We start from the raw sequence: 11,335 nt of genomic DNA, 5'->3' as shown, positions 1-11,335 counted from the left end.
TTACTAGTGAGATCACTCTGTTGTCTGAGAGAGGGGGTGACTACCTTTTTGTTACTAGTGAGTCACTCTGTTGTCACAGAGAGGAGTGACTGCCTTTTTAGTTCTAGAGAGATCGCTCTGTTATCACAGAGAGGGGCCGTGGCCTTTTTATTGCCAGTGAGATCGCTCTCTTATCACAGACAGGGCAGACTGCCTTTTTATTACTGGTGAGATCGCTATTTTGTCACAGCCAGGCGGGATACTGCCTTTTTATTACTAGTGAGATCGCTCTGTTGTCACAGTGAGGGGAGGGACTGTCTTTTTATTACTAGTGAGATCGCTGTGTTGTCACAGAGAGAAGAGACTGCCTTTTCATTACTAGTGAGATCACTCTGTTGTCTGAGAGAGAGGGGAGACTACCTTTTTATTAGTAGTGAGATCACTCTGTTGTCACTGAGAGGAGAGACTGCCTTTTTATTATTACTGAGATCGCTCTGCTGTCACAGAGTGGAGAGACTGCCTTTTCGTTACTAGTGAGATCGCTCTGTTGTGACAGAGAGGAAAGACTGCATTTTTATTACCAGTGTGATCGCTCTGCTATCACAGAGAGGGGAGACTGTCTTTTTATTACTAATCAGAGTGCTCTGCTGTCACAGAGAGCAGAGACTGTCTTTACATTACCAGTGAGATCACTCTGTGGACACAGAGAAGGGATGCTGTCTTTTTATTACGAGTGATATCATTCTGCTGTCACAGAGAGGAGAAAGACTGCCTTTTATTACTAGTGAGATCACTCTGTTGTCTGAGAGAGAGGGTGACTACCTTTTTGTTACTAGTGAGTCACTCTGTGGTAACAGAGAGCAGAGACTGCCTTTTCATTACCAGTGAGATCGCTCTGTTGACACAGAGAGGGGATACTGTCTTTCTATTACGAGTGATATCATTCTGCTGTCACAGAGAGGAGAGAGACTGCCTTTTTATTACTCGTGAGATGACTGTGTTGTCACAGAGAGGAGAGAGACTGCCTTTCTATTACTAGTGAGATCTCTGTTGTCGCAGAGCGGGGGAGACTGCCTTTTTGTTACTAGTGAGATCACTCTGTTGTCAAAGAGTTGAGTGACTGCCTTTTTATTATCAGTAAGATTGCCCTGTTGTCACAGAGAGGAGTGACTGCCTTTTTAGTACTAGAGAGATCTCTCTGTTATCACAGAGAGGGGCCGTGGCCTTTTTATTGCCAGTGAGATCGCTCTCTTATCACAGACAGGGCAGACTGCCTTTTTATTACTGGTGAGATCACTCTTTTGTCACAGCCAGGCGGGAGACTGCCTTTTTATTACTCATGAGATGACTGTGTTGTCACAGAGAGGAGAGAGACTGCCTATCTATTACTAGTGAGATCTCTGTTGTCAAAGAGTTGAGTGACTGCCTTTTTATTATCAGTAAGATTGCTCTGTTGTCACAGAGAGCAGTGAGTGCCTTTTTAGTACTAGAGAGATCTCTCTGTTATCACAGAGAGGGGAGACTGCCTTTTAGTTACTTGTGAGATCACTCTGTTATCACCGAAGGAGAGAGACTACTTTTTTATCGCTAGTGAGATCACTGTGTTGTCACAAGAGGAGGGAGACTGCCTTTTATTACTAGTGAGATCACTCTGCTGTCACAGAGAGGAGACACTGCCTTTTTATTACCAGTGAGATAACTCTGTTGTCACAGAGAGGAGGGACTGCCTTTTTATTACCAGTGAGATCGCTCAGCTGTCACAGAGAGGAGAGACTGCCTTTTTACTGCCAGTGAGATCGCTCTGCTGTCACAGAGAGGGGAGGCGGTCTTTTTATTACCACTGAGATCGCTCTGTTGTCACAGAGAGGAGAAAGTTTGCCTTTTTATCACTAGTGAGATCACTCTGTGGTCTAAGAGAGGGGGCAGACTACCTTTTTCTTACTAGTTTGATCACTCTGTTATGACAGAGAGGAGAGACTGCCTTTTTATTATTACTGAGATCGCTCTGCTGTCACAGAGTGGAGAGACTGCCTTTTCCTTACTAGTGAGATCGCTCTGTTGTCACAGAGAGGAGAGACTGCCTTTTTAATTGCCAGTGAGATCGCTCTGCTATCACAGAGAGGGGAGACTGTCTTTTTATTACCAATCAGAGTGCTCTGCTGTCACAGAGAGCAGAGACTGCCTTTTCATTACCAGTGAGATCGCTCTGTGGACGCAGAGAGGGGATACTGTCTTTTTATTACGAGTGATATCATTCTGCTGTCACAGAGAGCAGAGAGATTGCCTTTTTATTACTAGTGAGATCACACTTCTGTCACAGAGAGGAGAGAGACTGCCTTTTTATTACTCCTGAGATGAATGTGTTGTCACAGAGAGGAGAGAGACTGCCTTTCTATTGCTAGTGAGATCTCTCTGTTGTCACAGAGCGGGGGAGACTGCCTTTTTGTTACTAGTGAGATCACTCTGTTGTCAAAGAGTTGAGTGACTGCCTTTTTATTATCAGTAAGATTGCTCTGTTGTCACAGAGAGGAGTGACTGCCTTTTTAGTACTAGAGAGATCACTCTGTTATCACAGAGAGGGGCGACTGCGAGGATAGTTTATAAAGGCAGGTTGCTACCAACGGCTCTTCTTTGGATCGGGACTACAGAGCATCGTGGGAGCTGAATTGTGAAGGAAGGCAGTTCGTTTTTTTGAAAACTTCTTTAAGTGCAAGAAGGGCGAGACTGCGCAGGCGTGTGACGTCAGCAAGACCGTGCGGAGAGTTTAAAAAGGCGACCACCCTATACAGCGGGCAGCTTTCGGAGCGGGCAGCGGAGTGAGCGGTAGCAGAGTGTAGGGCTCTGGCTTCAACGGGCTTCGGCAATAAACGGGAAGAGGCGAGAGCGAAGCGCCAACTCTTTTTTCTCTCCCCCCCACCCCTTTCGCGAATTGGCCTGGACAGACAGGAACAGCAGGGCTCTCACAGCTAACGGTTTAAAAAGTTTGTCTGTTTGGCAAGGTAAGTGGGTGAGTAGACTTATTTTTCCTGTTACATTCGTGTAGAATTAGATAGGATGCCTGCAGGGTTCGTGCTTCGTTCAGGGTGTCAGATGTGGGAATCTTGGGAGACTTCCAGCCTCCCTGATGGCCACATCTGCGCCAGGTGCACCGAGTTGCAGCTCCTCAGAGACCGTGTTAGGGATCTGCAGCTTCAGCTTGATGACCTGGTGCTTATCAGGGGAAGTGAAGAGGTGATAGACAGGAGCTACAGGGAGGTAGTCATCCCTAGGCTACAGGAGTCAGTGGTCATCCCTAGGCTACAGGTGTCAGAACACTGGGTCACTGTCAAGAGAGGGAAGGGAAATGCCCGGATAGTGGAGAGCACCCTTGTGGCTGTCCCCCTCAGCAACAAATATCTTGTTCTGGATGCTGTTGAGGGGGATGACCTGACGGGGGACACCCACGGTGACCAGGTCTCTGGCATTGAGCCTGGCACTGTTGTGTGGGAGAGAAGGAGGGTGAAGAGAAATGCGGTAGTCGTGGGGGATTCCATAGTCAGGGGAACAGACAGGAGATTCTGTGAGCCTGACAGAGATACCCGCATGGTGTGTTGCCTCCCAGGTGCCAGGGTACAGGATGTCTCGGATCGGTCCTGAATATTCTAAAGGGGGAGGGTGAGTAGCCAGTTGTCTTGGTACATGTTGGTACCAATGATATAGATAGGACAAAGGAGGAGGTCCTGAAGAGAGATTTCCAGGAGTTAGGAAGGAAGCTGAGAAGCAGGACCTCCAGGGTAGTAATCTCGGGATTGCTACCTGTGCCACGTGCTAGCGAGGGCAAGAGTAGTCGGATCAGGCAGATGAATGCCAGGCTGAGGGACTGGTGTAGGGGGCAGGGCTTCAGATTCTTGGATAATTGGGATCTCTTCTGGGGGAAGTATGACCTGTTCAAAAAGGACAGGTTACACCTGAACCTGAAGGGGACCAATATCCTGGCGGGAAAGTTTAATAGAGCTGTTAGGGAGGGTTTAAACTAATTTGGCAAGGGGATGGGAACCGGAATGATAGAGCGGAGGAAGGGGAAAACAGAAATAAATCTAAGATAGTGAGCAGTAAAGATGTCAGGAAAGACAGGCAGGTGTTGGGGCAAATGTGCCATTGGGATGAGTTGCAGTGCAATAAAGTTGCAGTGAAATCAAAGCAAAAAGTATCAAATACTGGTCTTAAGGTGTTGTACTTAAATGCACGCAGCATAAGAAATAAGGTGGATGATCTTGTTATACAGCTACAGATTGGCAGTTATGATATTGTGGCCATCACTGAGACCTGGCTAAAGGATGCATGTCTCTGGGAGCTGAACGTCCAAGGATACACGGTGTATCAGAAGGATAGGAAAGTAGGCAGAGGGGGAGGCGTGGCTTTATTGGTAAGAAATGATATTAAATCATTAGAAAGAGGTGATATAGGATCGGAAGGTGCAGAATCTTTATGGGTTGAGCTAAGAAATTGCAGGGGTAAAAGGACCCTGATGGCAGTTATTTATAGGTCTCCAAACAGCTGCAGGGATATGGACTACAAATTACAACTGGAAATAGAAAAGGCTTGTCAGAAGGGCAGTGTTATGATAATTGTGGGGGATTTTAACATGCGAGTAGATTGGAAAAATCAGGTCGGCACTGGATCTCAACAGAGAGAATTTGTAGAATATCTGCGAGATGGCTTTTTAGAACAGCTTGTTGTTGAGCCCACGAGGGGATCGGCTGTACTGGATTGGGTATTGTGTAATGAACCAGAGGTGATTAGAGAGATTGAGGTGAAGGAACCCTTAGGAGGCAGTGATCATAACATGATTGAGTTCACTGTGAAATTAGAAAAAGAGAAGCCGAAATCTGATGTGTCGGTGTTTCAGTGGAGTAAAGGAAACTACAGTGGTATGACACATCAAAGTTGCTGGTGAACGCAGCAGGCCAAGCAGCATCTATAGGAAGAGGCGCAGTCGACGTTTCAGGCCGAGACCCTTCATCAGGACTAACTGAAGGAAGAGTGAGTAAGGGATTTGAAAGCGGGAGGGGGAGATGCAAAATGATAGGAGAAGACAGGAGGGGGAGGGATAGAGCCGAGAGCTGGACAGGTGATAGGCAAAAGGGGATACGAGAGGATCATGGGACAGGAGGTCCGGGAAGAAAGACGGGGGGGGGGGGTGACCCAGAGGATGGGAAAGAGGTATATTCAGAGGGACAGAGGGAGAAAAAGGAGAGTGAGAGAAAGAATGTGTGCATAAAAATGAGTAACAGATGGGGTACGAGGGGGAGGTGGGGCCAGCGGAAGTTAGAGAAGTCAGTGTTCATGCCATCAGGTTGGAGGCTACCCAGACGGAATATAAGGTGTTGTTCCTCCAACCTGAGTGTGGCTTCATCTTTACAGTAGAGGAGGCCGTGGATAGACAGGTCAGAATGGGAATGGGATGTGGAATTAAAATGTGTGGCCACTGGGAGATCCTGCTTTCTCTGGCGGACAGAGCGTAGATGTTCAGCAAAGCGGTCTCCCAGTCTGCGTCGGGTCTCACCAATATATAAAAGGCCACATCGGGAGCACCGGACGCAGTATATCACCCCAGTCGACTCACAGGTGAAGTGATGCCTCACATGGAAGGACTGTTTGGGGCCCTGAATGGTGGTAAGGGAGGAAGTGTAAGGGCATGTGTAGCACTTGTTCCGCTTACACGGATAAGTGCCAGGAGGGAGATCAGTGGGGAGGGATGGGGGGGACGAATGGACAAGGGAGTTGTGTAGGGAGCGATCCCTGCGGAATGCAGAGAGAGGGGGGGCGGGAAAGATGTGCTTAGTGGTGGGATCCCGTTGGAGGTGGCGGAAGTTACGGAGAATAATATGTTGGACCCGGAGGCTGGTGGGGTGGTAGGTGAGGACCAGGGGAACCCTATTCCTAGTGGGGTGGTGGGAGGATGGAGTGAGAGCAGATGTACGTGAAATGGGGGAGATGCGTTTAAGAGCAGAGTTGATAGTGGAGGAAGGGAAGCCCCTTACTTTAAAAAATGATGAGGGAGATGTCTTCATTTTTTAAAGAAAGGGGCTTCCCTTCCTCCACTATCAACTCTGCTCTTAAACGCATCTCCCCCATTTCACGTACATCTGCTCTCACTCCATCCTCCCACCACCCCACTAGGAATAGGGTTCCCCTGGTCCTCACCAACCACCCCACCAGCCTCCGGGTCCAACATATTATTCTCCGTAACTTCCGCCACCTCCAACGGGATCCCACCACTAAGCACATCTTTCCCTCCCCCCTCTCTGCATTCCGCAGGGATCGCTCCCTACACAACTCCCTTGTCCATTCGTCCCCCCCATCCCTCCCCACTGATCTCCCTCCTGGCACTTATCCGTGTAAGCGGAACAAGTGCTACACATGCCCTTACACTTCCTCCCTTACCACCATTCAGGGCCCCAAACAGTCCTTCCAGGTGAGGCATCACTTCACCTGTGAGTCGACTGGGGTGATATACTGCGTCCGGTGCTCCCGATGTGGCCTTTTATATATTGGTGAGACCCGACGCAGACTGGGAGACCGCTTTGCTGAACATCTACGCTCTGTCCGCCAGAGAAAGCAGGATCTCCCAGTGGCCACACATTTTAATTCCACATCCCATTCCCATTCTGACATGTCTATCCACGGCCTCCTCTACTGTAAAGATGAAGCCACACTCAGGTTGGAGGAACAACACCTTATATTCCGTCTGGGTAGCCTCCAACCTGATGGCATGAACATTGACTTCTCTAACTTCCGCTAGGCCCCACCTCCCCCTCGTACCCCATCTGTTACTCATTTTTATGCACACATTCTTTCTCTCACTCTCCTTTTTCTCCCTCTGTCCCTCTGAATATACCTCTTTCCCATCCTCTGGGTCACCCCCCCCCCCGTCTTTCTTCCCGGACCTCCTGTCCCATGATCCTCTCGTATCCCCTTTTGCCTATCACCTGTCCAGCTCTCGGCTCTATCCCTCCCCCTCCTGTCTTCTCCTATCATTTTGCATCTCCCCCTCCTGCTTTCAAATCCCTTACTCACTCTTCCTTCAGTTAGTCCTGACGAAGGGTCTCGGCCTGAAACGTCGACTGCGCCTCTTCCTATAGATGCTGCTTGGCCTGCTGCATTCACCAGCAACTTTGATGTATGTTGCTTGAATTTCCAGCATCTGCAGAATTCCTGTTGTTTACAGTGGTATGAGAGAGGAACTGGCCAAAGTTGACTGGAAAGAGACACTGGCGGGAAAGATGGCAGAGCAGCAGTGGCTGGAGTTTATGCGAGAAATGAGGAATGTGCAAGACAGGTATATTCCAAAAAAGAAGAAATTTTTGAGTGGAAAAAGGATGCAACCGTGGTTGACAAGAGAAGTCAAAGCCAAAGTTAAAGCGAAAATTAGTGGGAAGACAGAGGATTGGGAAGTCTTTAAAACCTTACAAAAGGAAACCAAGAAGATCATTAAGAGAGAAAAGATTAACTATGAAAGGAAACTAGCGAATAATATCAAAGAGGATACTAAAAGCTTTTTCAAGTATATAAAGAGTAAAAGACAGGTGAGAGTAGATATAGGACCGATAGAAAATGATGCTGGAGAAATTGTAATGGGAGATAAGGAGATGGCAGAGGAACTGAACGAGTATTTTGCATCAGTCTTCACTGAGGAAGACATCAGCAGTATACCGGACACTCAAGGGTGGCAGGGAAGAAAAGTGTGCGCAGTCACAATTACGACAGAAAGTACTCAGGAAGCTGAATAGTCTAAAGGTAGATAAATCTCCTGGACCAGATGGAATGTACCCTCGTGTTCTGAAGGAAGTAGCTGTGGAGATTGCGGAGGCACTAGCGATGATCTTTCAAAAGTCGATAGATTCTGGCATGGTTCCGGAAGACTAGAAGATTGCAAATGTCACTCCGCTATTTAAGAAGCGGGCAAGGAAGCAAAAAGGAAATTATAGACCTGTTAGCTTGACGTCGGTGGTTGGGAAGTTGTTGGAGTCGATTGTCAAGGATGAGGTTACAGAGTACCTGGAGGCATATGACAAGATAGGCAGAACTCAGCATGGATTCCTTAAAGGAAAATCCTGCCTGACAAACCTATTACAATTTTTTGAGGAGATTACCAGTAGGCTAGACAAGAGAGATGCAGTGGATGTTGTATATTTGGATTTTCAGAAGGCCTTTGACAAGGTGCCACACATGAGGCTGCTTAACAAGATAAGAGCCCATGGAATTGCAGGAAAGTTACATACGTGGGTAGAGCATTGGCTGATTGGCAGGAAACAGAGAGTGGGAATAAAGGGATCCTATTCTGGTTGGCTGCCGGTTACCAGTGGTGTTCCACAGGGATCAGTGTTGGGGCCGCTTCTTTTTACATTGTACATCAACGATTTGGATTATGGAATAGATGGCTTTGTGGCTAAGTTTGCTGATGATACAAAGATAGGTGGAGGGGCCGGTAGTGCTGAGGAAACGGAGAGTCTGCAGAGAGACTTGGATAGATTGGAAGAATGGGCAGAGAAGTGGCAAATGAAGTACAATGTTGGAAAGTGTATGGTTATGCACTTTGGCAGAAAAAATAAACGGGCAGACTATTATTTAAATGGGGAAAGAATTCAAAGTTCTGAGATGCAACGGGACTTGGGAGTCCTCTTAAAGTTAGGATTCCCTTAAAGTTAACCTCCAGGTTGAGTTGGTAGTGAAGAAGGCGAATGCAATGTTGGCATTCATTTCTAGAGGAATAGAGTATAGGAGCAGGGATGTGATGTTGAGGCTCTATAAGGCCCTGGTGAGACCTCACTTGGAGTACTGTGGGCAGTTTTGGTCTCCTTATTTAAGAAAGGATGTGCTGACGTTGGAGAGGGTACAGAGAAGATTCACTAGAATGATTCCGGGAATGAGAGGGTTAACATATGAGGAACGTTTCTCCGCTCTTGGACTGTATTCCTTGGAGTTCAGAAGAATGAGGGGAGACCTCATAGAAACATTTCGATTGTTAAAAGGCATGGACAGAGTGGATGTGGCAAAGTTGTTTCCCATGATGGGGGAGTCTAGTACGAGAGGGCATGACTTCAGGATTGAAGGGCGCCCTTTCAGAACAGAAATGTGAAAAAAAAATTTTTAGTCAGAGGGTGGTGAATCTATGGAATTTGTTGCCACGGGCAGCAGTGGAGGCCAAGTCATTGGGTGTATTTAAGGCAGAGATTGATAGGTATCTGAGTAACCAGGGCATCAAAGGTTATGGTGAGAAGGCGGGGCAGTGGGACAAAATAGGATAAAATGGATCAGCTCATGATGAAATGGCAGAGCAGACTCGATGGGCCGAATGGCCTACTTCTGCTCCTTTGTCTTTTGGTCTTAGGGACTGCCTTTTTATTGCCAGTGAGATCGCTCTCTTGTCACAGACAGGGCAGTCTGCCTTTTTATTACAGGTGAGATCGCTTTTTAGTCACAGCGAGGCAGGAGACTGCCTTTTTATTACTAATGAGATTGTCATAGGAAGGGGAGGGACTGTCTTTTTGTTACTAGTGAGATCGCTCTGCTGTCACAGTGAGAAGAAACTGCCTTTTTATTACTTGTGAGAACTGCTGCTGACACAGAGAGGAAAACTGTCTTTTTATTACCAGTGAGATCACTCTGCTGTCACAGAGAGGGGAGACTGTCTTTTTCTTACCACTGATATCACTCTGTTGTCATAGAGTGAGGAGACTCTTTTTATTTCCAGAAAGTTTGCTCTGCTGTCACAGAGAGGGGAGACTGCGTTTTATTAGTAGTGAGATCACTGTTGTCTGAGAGAGGGGGGAGACTACCTCTTTGTTACTAGTGAGATCGCTCTGCTGTCACAGAGAGGAGAGACTGCCTTTTTATTACTAGTGAGATCACTGTTGTCACAGAAGGAGAGAGACTACCTCTTTGTTACTAGTGAGATCGCTGTGCTGTCACAGAGAAGAGAGACTGCCTTTTTATTACTAGTGATATAACTGTTGTCACAGAGAGGAGAGACTGCCTTTTTATTGCCAGTGAGATCGCTCTGCTGTCACAGAGAGGGGAGACTGTCTTTTTATTACCACTGATATCGCTCTGTTGTCATAGAGTGAGGAGACTCTTTTTATTTCCAGAAAGTTTGCTCTGCTGTCACAGAGAAGGGAGACTCCCTTCTCATTACTTGTGAGATCACTCTGTTGTCACAGAAGGAGAGAGACCTCCTTTTTATCACGAGTGAGATCACTCTGTTGTCAGAGAGAGGAGAGAGACTGCCTTTTTATTACTAGTGAGATCACTCTGTTGTCTGAGAGAGAGGGGAGACTACCTTTTTGTTACTAGTGAGATCACTCTGTTGTCACAGAGTGGAGAGACTGCCATTTTATTGCTAGTGAGATCGCTCTGCTGTCACAGAGAGCGGAGAGACTTTTTTTATTCCCAGTGAGATCGCCCTGCTATCAGAGAGAGGGGAGACTGTCTTTTTATTACTAATGAGATCGCTCTGTTGACACAGAGAGGAGAGAAACTGCCTTTTATTACTAGTGAAATCACTCTGTTGTCTGAGAGAGGGGCTGACTACCTTTTTGTTACTAGTGAGTCACTCTGTTGTCACAGAGAGGAGAGAGACTGCCTTTCTATTACTAGTGAGATCATTCTGTTGTCAGAGAGTTGAGCGACTGCCTTTTTATTACCAGTAATATAGCTCTGTTCTCACAGAGAGGAGTGACTGCCTTTTTATTACTAGAGAGATCCCTCTGTTATCACAGAGAGGAGCGACTGCCTTTTTATTGCCAGTGAGATTGCTCTGTTGTCAGAAAGGGGAGACTTCCTTTTTATTACTAGTGAGATCGCTCTCTTGTGACAGAGAGGAGAGACTGCCTTTTTATTACTAGTGAGAACTTCTGCTGTCACAGAGAGGAGGGACTGTCTTTTTATGACCAGTGAGATCGCTCTGCTGTCACAGAGAGGGGAGACTGTCTTTTTCTTACCACTGATATCACTCTGTTGTCATAGAGTGAGGAGACTCTTTTTATTTCCAGAAAGTTTGCTCTGCTGTCACAGAGAGGGGAGACTGCCTTTTATTAGTAGTGAGATCACTCTGTTGTCTGAGAGAGGGGGGAGACTACCTCTTTGTTACTAGTGAGATCGCTCTGCTGTCACAGAGAGGAGAGACTGCCTTTTTATTACTAGTGATATAACTGTTGTCACAGAGAGGAGAGACTGCCTTTTTATTGCCAGTGAGATCGCTCTGCTGTCACAGAGAGGAGAGACTGCCTTTTTATTACTAGTGAGATCACTGTTGTCACAGAAGGAGACAGACTACCTCTTTGTTACTAGTGAGATCGCTGTGCTGTCACAGAGA

Source organism: Mobula hypostoma, chromosome 22, assembly GCF_963921235.1.
Source record: "Mobula hypostoma chromosome 22, sMobHyp1.1, whole genome shotgun sequence".
Classification (NCBI taxonomy): domain Eukaryota; kingdom Metazoa; phylum Chordata; class Chondrichthyes; order Myliobatiformes; family Myliobatidae; genus Mobula; species Mobula hypostoma.
This window is presented reverse-complemented; position numbering follows the sequence as displayed.